Source organism: Sorex fumeus, unplaced genomic scaffold (assembly GCF_029834395.1).
Source record: "Sorex fumeus unplaced genomic scaffold, SorFum_2.1 ptg000034l, whole genome shotgun sequence".
Classification (NCBI taxonomy): domain Eukaryota; kingdom Metazoa; phylum Chordata; class Mammalia; order Eulipotyphla; family Soricidae; genus Sorex; species Sorex fumeus.
Window position 1 is genome coordinate 4,395,935 of NW_026606091.1, and position 11,032 is coordinate 4,406,966.

At 49.8% G+C, this 11,032-nt stretch overlaps 1 long non-coding RNA gene across 1 annotated transcript in view; it reads left to right on the forward strand.

Moving 5' to 3' along the window:
* LOC130026476 (uncharacterized) overlaps positions 1 to 10,605 on the forward strand; it is a 44,455-nt gene extending 33,850 nt beyond the window's left edge. The window contains exons 2-4 of the long non-coding RNA XR_008792878.1: positions 6,057 to 6,187; positions 6,314 to 6,489; positions 10,557 to 10,605. This is a non-coding gene — a long non-coding RNA (uncharacterized LOC130026476). The remainder of the gene's footprint in view (positions 1 to 6,056; positions 6,188 to 6,313; positions 6,490 to 10,556) is intronic.
* Positions 10,606 to 11,032: the final 427 nt, after the last annotated feature.

Consider the following 11,032-nt stretch of genomic DNA (forward strand, 5'->3'; position numbering starts at 1 on the left):
CAGGGCATAGGGTTTCTCCAGGAGACAGAACTCAGCGCGGGCGTGGGGGCTGGGGGTGTGTTTGTGGGGGGCAAGGATGGATGGCGCCCCGGGAGCCCCCTGGTCCCCAAGAAGGGCGCAACCCGCCCGGCACGAAGGTTGCGGCCGCCTAGCCCCGCGCCGGGGAGCCGGAAGGCTTGTACACGCTCGACGAGCCCACGGGAGGGGGATCTTAACAATACAACCCCCAAATGTCCAAAAGGGCAAAAGCAAATGAGTGAATGTGAACAGAACCGAAAAAGACGAGCCCGCAAGGTCCCCGAGCCGAGAGCGGGGTGGGGGAGGAGGGGGCGGGATCGGCCCGGGCGCTGAGGGGGGTGGGGGGGGGGGCGACGCCAAACGAACTCCGTCCCCTGCAGAGTCGGTGCCTTCGGGGCTCCTCCGCGGAGCACTCCCACCCTCAAGGTTTGGACTTTGGGGAGGAGGAGTGGGGGGAGGCAGGGCTCAGTGCAGGGGGGGTGGGGGTGGAGGTTCTCCCGCGCCTCCTGCCAGCGCGGGCCGTGGCGAATTGGAGGTGGCAAGGAGCGAGAAAACTTTTCTTTGGGAAAGTTTAGCGAGATGGTTAGTGGGCGAGGCGCAGGGCGAGCCGGGGTGCGCTGGGGGAGCGTGCTGGATCCTATTAAGCTTGGGGAGAGGTTAGGCAGGTCCCCAGGCCATGCAAGTATCGCGGATATAGTTTCCACGGTGGTCCCAGAAGCTTCGAAGCTGCAGGCGGAGAGTCGGGGGCCGTTTCTTTGGGAGACAGACAGGGCAGGGCGGAGCGGGGCGGTTTGTTATTAGTGCCGAAAGCGCTGCCCCGAGACGCAGCAGAGCCACGGCGGGGATGGCTCGTTAGTCGAGACGAGATTGGGTCCCCGCCGCTCCGGGGATAGAGACTCCCACCTCTCCACCCCGCCCTGGGAGGGGTTCGTGCGCCAGCAATCTTTGGGACGACGCGCGTGGTTTCGCGTCGCGCACTGGGTCATTGCGCACCACGTGCGTTCACGGCCTCAGGCGGGGACCTTAGGGCAAATGTCCCCATAAGGAGAGGGTATGTCACGTAATGCGGACCAGTTTCTTCGAGCTCCCACCCCTCTAGGCATCCTGGCTGGGGGCCCCGGTCGAATCGGCCCAACTCAAGTTCTCCCTGAGCGCTGTGGAGAGAGCTTGGCGCGCCCACTGGTGCGCGAGGCCACCGCCGCCCGGGTGCACACCAGGCCTGGCATTCTGCTTTTCCTCACTGTGCACCAGGGAGCGGCATAATTCAATTATATCCTGCGAATGTAACGCAGCCTTGCTCTCCTTTGCTGTAGTGCCTCGGGCCTTTCGAAGGGGACCTTTCTTAATGCTCCAATAAATACCTTTTGCCCCTAAAGATTTGAGTGTTCTGCAGTCACTGGGGGTGAGAAGAAGAAGGGGGAACCAAATTGGAAGTGAGATTACAGCCCGACGCGGTGTATTTGGGGGGTCTTTGAGCGCCTTTTCAAACGGAATAGCTCGTGATGTGACATTCCCGAGAAGTTGAAGAGTGCAGGGGCAAAAAAAAAAAGATTGTTTAAAGTGTCTCCCCCAAACGCGACATGCCTTCCAGGGCTGCTAGGGTGACCGGCCCTGGGTTCCTAGTGAGCGCGGCCCGAGAGGCCCAGTCTTGGCTATTTAAGCCCTGCCTGGTCCTGGGTGAAACTACCTGTTGGGAAGCACAAGCGCCGTGACCTTAGGCCCTCCTTGCCCTGCGCAGGGGTGGCAGAGATGAACGCTGCTGAGGTTGGAAGGAGCAGGGGGAGGACAGCAGAGCTCGCAGCAGAGGACCAAGTCAGCTGCGCCAGGCTGTGCCCAACTAACGGGGCCAGCGTCCCTGCTTACTCCCGGGTAACTGGAAAGCGCCCTCCATGCGTTGTGCGGGGCCCCTGGCTGCTGGGCTGGGCCCAAACTCCGCACGATTCTCTCCAAATTCAGAAACCACGAAGCGGTGCCTTTTTTGCTAGTGCCTTGGTGCAAGTCTAATTTTAAGAAACAAAAAAGCCTCTTGGCGGCTTATTCGTAGCACAGCCCCACCCGGCACACCCAACACGCAGCACGTCTGCCGGCCACCCCACACTTTCCTACTTCTGCAAATTCGGGGAAACTCGGTGGAGACACGCGCGGCCCCACAGAGGTGCCTCAAAGCTTGTGCACCAGTTGCCGGAGGGCGATCCCGCTGCGTCTCTAGCGAGCAAACATTCTGTATTTTCACTCTTATCTAACTGCACGAGGCAACGGAGCTACCCAGGACCGTTGGCGCCGTCTCTGTCGCCTGTTGCGGCAATTTTCGGAGACCAGGGGAAAGGGGGCTCGAGTCTCTCCCACGAGCCCGTGAGAAGAACAGTTCGTGCCGGGCCCTGAGGCTGGAAGTCTCCTTTGGGAAACGCACGACTCGGGGCTGGCGCGCGTTTCATAACGCTCTGCGGGCGGACTCGCCGGCAGCGCCCGCCCTGACATTCAACTGGGGGGTGAGGAGGGGTGTGGGGGCTCAGATGCGTCTAAACCTGGAACGTTTCCTTCGGAGGAGGAAGGCAACTTTGCGTGTTATCTCCGATGCGGGTTTCTGCTTTGGGAGAGCGAGTCCCCCTCGGTTTGGGAAGCAGTGCAATTGGGGAAAGGCTCCAAGCACCCGGCCCGTTTGGAGTCCAAAAGTGGCGCGGGAATTGGGAGGAACTCGAAGTTTCTGCAACTGGGGGTACGGCGGCGTCTTATTTCTCAGGGAGTGCCCTTCCACTGCCCGCGCTCACCAAGCCCCCCGTGGAAATCGAAATGGGGACAGGTATTAGACAACTGTAGGGCAGGAGAGGGGGCGGGAAGGCAGGTCCAGAGTGAGATGCTCCTTTCTGACAGTGAGGACCCGGGGCTCCGCGGATGATGGAGCATTTAACTGAGAATTTATTGCAGGGGCTGAGAGTTGGGAGTTGGAGCTGAAAGGCGGTTCCGAAGGCTCGGGCGCCACAACCCCTTTTGATGAACCTGGCAAGAGCCACCTTGTCGGCTCTTCTGTCACACAACCCCAGTCCCACTCCGCAGTGGCTTTTCCCTTCCCGCAGTGCCTTGTTGCTCTGCCCAGTCTCCTCGCCCTCGGGTTGCCCCGTACCTTCGGGCGCCCGGTGGGTGGAAAACAAAACACCCCAACTCTTGCAAAGTTGCCCGCAACCCGGGGCTCCTTTCCCGTGGGGCCGCGCCTCTGCTCCGGGGAGCCTCCGGGGCCTGGGAAACCCGGCGCGTTTTCCAGCGCTCAGCCTCGGTGCTCCTGTTTTATTTCAGTTCAGTCCCAGGGGCACTTACCCAAGCAAAATAAACAATGCTGCTTATTAGAGATACAAACCGCCTCAGAAAAGGACTACGCGGAAAAAGCAAGCAAGAGGCATTTTAAACACGTGGTCGGACGTTCCGGGCTGCCTTGGAAAGTGGTCTGGAAAGTACCGAGGAGGGCATCGCTCTAAACATAGAGAAGTTCGCAGCACACAGGTTTTGTCAGAATAAGAGGGTTGGAACTGGGTTTGTTGTTTTATAATCTCATTGGTGTTTGCCTGTGAGAATCCGGCAGTACCGTCGCTACCTGCCTTCCTCCATCCCCCGTTTGCTCCCTGCCTTAGGCCTCGTAAAAAAAGAAGGAGGGGTCTCTCAGGTGGAGGTACACGCTGATACCGTTATTCCAGATTCGTCCGGAAAAGCCAACGCTGCCTCCGCTTTAGGCAATGACAGCACGGGCTTTGCGGGGGAGATGTCTTCACGAGGGTGGTCAGATAATTCTGTCCCGACCCAAAGAAAAAAGCCCTGTTCTTTTCCAAACATCAATGGGTTGATACCTTCTGACTGTTGACCATGGACTTAGTGATTGCTCCAGGCTCCGGGGAAAGCGATTTCTGTCCTGACGGATGGCCTTGGGAAAGGGCCTCCCATCTGCTCTGAACGACTCCCTGACAAAGTCAGAAAATCTTCCTGCCTGCAAATATTGGCACCGCGCTGCTACAACAGGCGGTGCAGCTTTAAATAGGACGGAGACTGCAGGGCGAGGGAAAAGTCGTAACCTTCTTATCCGCCCGATTACCTGCCTCTTGGCCTCAAAGGCAAAGGGACGGCAAAAGACACTGTAAAGGGAAAATAAAAAACTTGCGTTCTGAACAGTCTGGGGAAGTGAATCGCTGTGGCTTCCAGGAACACACCTCTTTCTGATCCTGGGAGCCCGAGCTGTCCAGTACAGTTCTCCCCCATGCAGTGGCTCCAAGAATCTAAGCCTCTGCAGCGTTTGTGGCCCAGTCTCTCCACTTTGGATGCTGTGGGTCAGATAAAGTGAATGCTGGAAGAAGCAGCTTTGTTTCAGTCCAATTCTGCTGGGCAGTGCCACCCTTTGGATTTGAATAGCGAGGGCAAGTTTGCTTCTGGACCTGCTCCCGGGAGGCTTTGGGTTCCCCAAGGATAGCTCGGTGCCCTTTAGAGAAGTATCAGTGTCTCAAAATCCTCTCCCACCACACTCACTCCAGGGCAGCAGCAGTCCCGACCAGGGGACTCTGCTCTGAAAGATCCCATTCTACCATCCAGGGCATCTCCTCTCAGGAAATGATCATGATTCCAACTGCCCCCCCAGCACCCCAAAGTCCAGACGTCCTTTTCTTATCTGCTTATTATTAGCCTTAGCTGCTGATGGTTTCTCGTGAAATTTCTGAATTATCTCTGAAACTGTTTGGCTCTCCTACCCTTTCCACTTACCCTACCTAGATGAAGTCTTCTTGGAAAAGTTTCTGACTGACAAAAGGCTTGCTCTCTAAGGACTGGGGGAGGATATCCGAATTGGCCTTGGGCACAGTTGGTATTTGACACTGCTTTTTCTTTTCCACCATTTCCCCAAATGGCCCGGATCTGACAGTTTCACACTTGAGGAAACTGAGGCACAGAGAAGGAGCTTGATTTATACTGGGGCAGACAGGGAGCTCAGAGCCATGTGTGCATGGACTTTGGGTGTTTGGATCTGTCATTCACTAGCTCAGTTTTGAGAGATAGGTGCTAACCTCCAACAAACTGTATGCCAGGCCATGTGCCACGCCAGACATTTATCTTGTCACCAACAAAGCAATTCTTCAGAGCGTCATTAGCTCCCATACATATTTTTTTAAAAAAAAATTATGCACAAGTCAAAATATTTCAAAGAATAATAATAAAATATCTCAAAGAATAAGAGTAATTATTATTATTATAATGCTAAACCCACAAAAGAAAGTTGAAATCTTCTCTGCCCCTTCTCTGAGAGTCCTGTCAGTATTTAGGGTCCTTGATTTGCTATTTGGCATTACTTTATGACAGCAGGAGAGGAGGTTCACAGTATGGATGCCGACCAGGGCCCTGTCTCTCTCTAGGCTGAGAGCTTCTCTTAAATTAGCTAAGTGGGAAGAAGAGGGAAGCGAGTAAGGCCCTAGACAAAAGGGAGGGTCAACCTAGAGGGGATACATTGTCCTTTCCATTTTGCTCTAGCTTCCACTCTGCCAAAGGTTTCCAGTAGTCCAGACCATGAGCCTTCCAGGCTCCTTGCAGTGGGGCGAGCAGTTCTTTTATGACCCACCCCAGGCTGCATGGGAAGGTCACTACCCCTCTGCTGCCTACCCTCTGCACCAGCTCTGAGTGGGGTGTCAGGTGTGTGTGTGGAATCTTCTCAAGCCTATGATTTACATGCTTGTCTCTCGGCCTGTCTTTTCCCTCCCCAAATGTGTGGTAGGGAGGCCCTGATGAGGGTCTGGGCAAGGGACTGGGCATACTTGAATTCTATATATAAAGAGAGCAGTGACCTTTCAGATGTACCCTAGGGCCCTTCCTTTATGAACACCGGATTTTTAGGGTTCTTATTTTTGTCAAATTTCTATGGGGCACGATTTAAGTGCAAGTTGTCTAAGGACAGGGCTAGAGGTGTGTATTCAAGAGTTAGGGGGAAATCATGGTCTCCAAAGACTGTGTTTTTGCAATCAAGAGTGTTGGGCAGTGGAGGGAATATGAAGTGGATGTGTTTTTTCTTTCTCCAGAGGAACACGGAGTGTGGTGTGTCTAATGGACTGGAAAGAGGTGAGGGTAAAAGGATCCAGAAGCCTTGGGTGCTGTCTATACCAGAGGCTCTTGTTACTGTTCAGGGGCAGACCAAGACTGGAGATGAAGGGTGAGGATGATTTGATGCTGTGTGAACTTCCTGGCATCATTCATTCCATTTGTTTATTATTATTTTTAGAAGTGGAAAAGGAGGGATTCCAAAGGTTGAGTGAAATGATGCTTTCCTGACTTTGAGGATTCTTCTTTTTGGAAGAATAACTAAGAACACCCTGAATTTGGCAGTCTCTAAATGAGAATAAATGATAAACGGCCATGACCATGTGCAGGAGACAGCTGAAGAAGGGCAGGAGATTCTGAATAGCCCTTCTAGAAGCATGAACAACCCCTGCAACGTGTGTATAAATCTGAAATGTAAGAACCTCCTTTTCCTTGTCTTAAAATCAGACAGTAGAGTAAGATATTTAAAAGATTTTTTCCCCCAAGCTTGAGATGGTAGGATGCGTGAATTGAGGCGTCAGAATGGGAGCGGGGGGGGGGGGCCGGGGGGGACGGTTTTAAGATGAATGAAAAGGGTTGGGGAGGGGCCACACCAGGGAGGAAACGGTGAAAGAAAAGTCAAGTTTCCTCAAGGCCGACTTCAAGGGCTGTGTCAGCACAAAGGACACTGCGCCCCCTGGTGTCTGACTGGCAGGCGGCGCCAGCTAAGAGCCAAAGAATCCGACGGCGGAGGATCAGCAGGCCCCGTTGGAAAAGCGGACTCGTGATGCCTTTGTTTTGTTCGATCAGCGAATTGAACTGAAAATAGCTTTTGCTTTCGCAACTTTATTTGGAGCCTCATAGGGACTCTGGGACTCTGGGGTAGAGAGCGAACTTGGGTGTTTCCACTTCCCTCTCCCCAAACCCCCATTAAATTTTGACGGATAATACCATGCCTACTTAAAAGTTAGGTGGTACTCTGGAAAATAAGTACATGACCTGAAAGCAAACACACATTTTAGGGGGAACTTTGATCTAGGGTGAGTCATTTAAAATGTTAGAACCTTGAGAACCTCCCTTTCCTTGTTTTAAAACTAAACAATGTATACTAAAATGTTTAAAAGATTTTATTCAGAGCTGAAATACATGGATTTATTAGATAATCATTTTATTCCTATCGCAGTGTTTTGCAAATTCAACACCGTTTTTCCTCTTCACATGCAGGTTAACTGTAGCATAATTTTAGCATCATGAATTCCTAACCGTGAGCAAAGATTTGTGTTCCTACTTGCTTTTTAAAAGCACAAAGTATGGGCTTGGGAAGTGGCTCCATGGAAAGACACTTGCATTACATGAGAGCCTGGGTTGATCCCCAGTTCTACAAATAAAATAAATGAAAATGCATTACTGTCTCGTGCATGCAGTGTGTGCGTGCGTGCGTGTGCGTGTGTGTGTTCGCGCTAGAAACCATCCCCTTTGCCTTTTGCACAGTCTCCTGCAAGAAGCATCACTAAACAGGTCGTCAGTCTTTGCTGTTTCTTTTAAAAATAAAGTACTAAAGTGTTGTGCTGGAAATTATGCCACTAAGTGTTATATGTGGTAGGTGTGAATGTATGCTCCAATAGTTCCAGGCACTAGACCAAAAACTTCCCTAGAATTAGCAGAATTTTCAGCTATACTCTGGCTAACATTTCTACAAATAGGTACAAAGACCAATTTAGAAGTATGCTCCCTCTAAGGGGCTATATGGTTGGGTTTTCATTGAAATTTAGGGCTGTCCCTTCTTATGATCAGGTGATTTTAAGGAGGATTCATCCCAGGAAAGAATTATGTAGTAACTGAGGAGTTTCCTCTCCTAAATCTTCTAAGTCTAGTCTCTAAGATGAACTGTTAGTTCTAACTTGCTGCAATTCCTTCTTTCTGCACTGCAGTTGAACTCTTATCTCTATGGAGTGGCTACATTTTAAATTTTTATAAGTTTTTTTTAGGAACACTTTGGCAGCAGGGGGGAGCAGTATATCAATACCATGATTTTAACATCAATAACTTTAATTTCTGTATCAGATCTTTTTGAAATCAATACCTTAAACTTTAATACTATTGTGACACTGTTACCTTAACTATTGATAAATGATCAAACCACAAAGCAAAGAAAATTCTGTGCAGGATCACTTGAGTAGCAGCCTTAGCTATGCAGATGTACAGGGCGTGTGCTGCTACTGTCCCATTCCAGTGATGAGGTCTCTATTCCATAAGCTCCTGGCGAAAGGTCTTCCTTCTCCAAGATGGCTGTAAACCAGGAGGAAGAGGAGTTGCTACACAAATAACATGGATCCAGACAATTGTTAGGGGCCAGAGCTAATGCCAGGACCTGAATAATGTCCCACCTTCAAAGAGAACTCTGTTATGGGCTGAATTCTATTGCGTCCCTCTAAAATGCACATAGGGAAATGCCAGCTCATCAGAATTTGCTTTGGCAGCATTTGGAGAGATGATCTTTAAAGTGGTTCTGTTAAAGGTTGTCATTAGGATAGGTCCTGATCCAACCCTTCATAAAAGACCTGGGGAAAGTTCTTTTGTGAAAAAGACATCAGAATCCAGGCAGATATAGAGGAAAGTCTGAGAGACAGCAGGAAGAGAATGAAAAAAGCAAGCCAGGGAGAGAAGCCTGAGAAAAAGCAATCTGTTGATATTCTCTAGTCTCCAGAAAGGTGGGGAAACAAATCTCTGTTATTCGAACCACTTTCTGTGTGGACCTGAGCTCTGGTAGAGTGAGCAAACTAAGACAAGTTGCAACTTGGCATCAGCCAACACTGTGCTCTATCTGGGGGCCAGGAAGCAGGGGTCGGTCCGGACTTGAACTGGTGGGTTCTTGTTTGCTTATTTTGTTTTTAAGAAGTGGTAAGAATCATTACTTTTTTAGTGTTGGCAGCAGTGAACAACTGGGACTCAGCATTATGAAGCGCCTCTGTGCCTGGTTGAATGTGTGGCTATTGCCATCTCGAAAGTCTTAAGCTTTGTACAATCTCCATTAATGTATTGCACCAGGCCCATAAACTAGGCGTGTGGTCAGTGTTATGGCTAACACAGATTTCAATAACATAGAGGTGAGGAGAGGAATAAGAGGACTGACACAAAATATGTTTATGGCTGGATGCCGAAGGGGATGTGGGTATGAAGCTTTGTGATTAACTTCATTGACTTCCCTTTCCCTGAGAATCCCTGGGAATTTCTGCTCCCCGAGAATCCTGAGGTTTTCTGGGAGTAGGAAGAGAGCGATCAACATATTTTCTTCAGGTATCATTTCCTGAGATACTGTGAGTCATTGTGATCCTAATTAAAATGATTCTACCTTCCAGATGGATGGACAATGGGACATGAGAGGAAAAGCCCAACAGGAGGGACTGTTTGGGCTACAGGGTGGGATTCAGGATATCTGATCAAGAGCTCTCAACACCTTATCCTGACTCCTTCGTCCATGGAGCTGAGGATGTCTCCCTGCCATGTGACGAGTAGTACCTCAAGGACAGAGCATCCTTACAAGGAACATAGAGATGTAATCAGGTGTGAGAGGGGCTGGAGTGATAGCCCAGTGGGTAGGGCGTTTGCCTTGCATGTGGCCAACCCGGGTTCCATCCCCAGCATCCCATATGGTCCCCTGAGCACTGCCAGGAGTGATTCCTGAGTGCAAAGCCAGGAGTAACCCCTGAGAATCGCCAGGTGTGACCCCCAAAAAAGCAAAAAAAAAATCAGGTGTGAGAGAGAGGCAGGCATTGCTCAAGTCCATTGCTCCCTGGAGTTTGATTTTGGCTTTGTTTGTTTGTTTTTTGTTTTTTTAATTGTTTGAGTCACACCTGGTGATACTCAGGAATTACTCCTGCAGGTGCTGGGGGATCATATGGGATGCTGGGAATCAAACCTGGGTCAACCGTGTGCAAGGCAAACGCCCTATCTGCTGTACTACTGCTCTAGCCCCGCTGTCTGGAGTTTGAGAGTAAAACTCTTTCTCTTTTGTACTGAGCCTGTCCCGTAATTCCTGAGTGGTTCTTGGCTGGGTTTCATAAGCAGGGCTAAAAGGAAAGCAGGACTATCTGTTTTAGGGTCTGGGAAAACCCAGGCACTTCATTGTGAGCATATGAGTAAACCTTGTGGCGTATTATTGGATTTGAACTTGGGAGGAAAGTGTTTACCCCAGATGAAAGGTCATCAGTGAGTAGAGACGGGGGAGATTATGTCAAGATACTATTTTTAAAGCCATGCGTTGATTTATAGATGGTCACTCGAAACATTATAGCAGAATGTTTGGTCAAGAGGGCTTCTCTACTAGTTCTATTTCAGCCGCTTACTGGCTAACTAGAGAGTGTAAATTTTAAGAGAAGTTGTTTCTTTTACACGCTCATGCCAACTCCCTCAGGGCTATGAGTGGAATACTGAGAAAATCTGAATTTTTGGGAAGCAAGTTGTTATATAAAGTAACGCTGTTTTTTTTCCCCCTTTCGCAGATCTCCTGATGCACAGAGGAACTCCTCCCCGCCCTCCCTTCCCGTCTCAGGTCATACAAGGGAGAAAAAAAATGAAACGCTCTATCAGGAAAGCTGAAAAAGTTCCCCTTTTCTGCACGTTTCCACAAACCCTAAAATGGATTTATAGGTCAGAGAGTAACACTTTATTTTTCAAAATTTATTATGCTTTGCACATGAAGAGTTCTTGAAGACACGTTGAAATGGACTAATTATTGTGAGTCTATTGTGGGCGAGACAAGAATGTAGGCTGTGCAGAGGGAATTGAATCACACCAGTCCAATGATCTATGTGAACATTTGTGAACATTTATAGCCAAAATTGGCTATTCCTTCTGGTAAACAGTACCCTCCTTGTTCCTGGAATTGGTAAGCAGGACTTCTCTTTTGGACTCCACCAGTTCTTAAGAGGTTGCGTTAAAGATTCAATGTTCAAGAAGTTTGAAATTCAATATATGT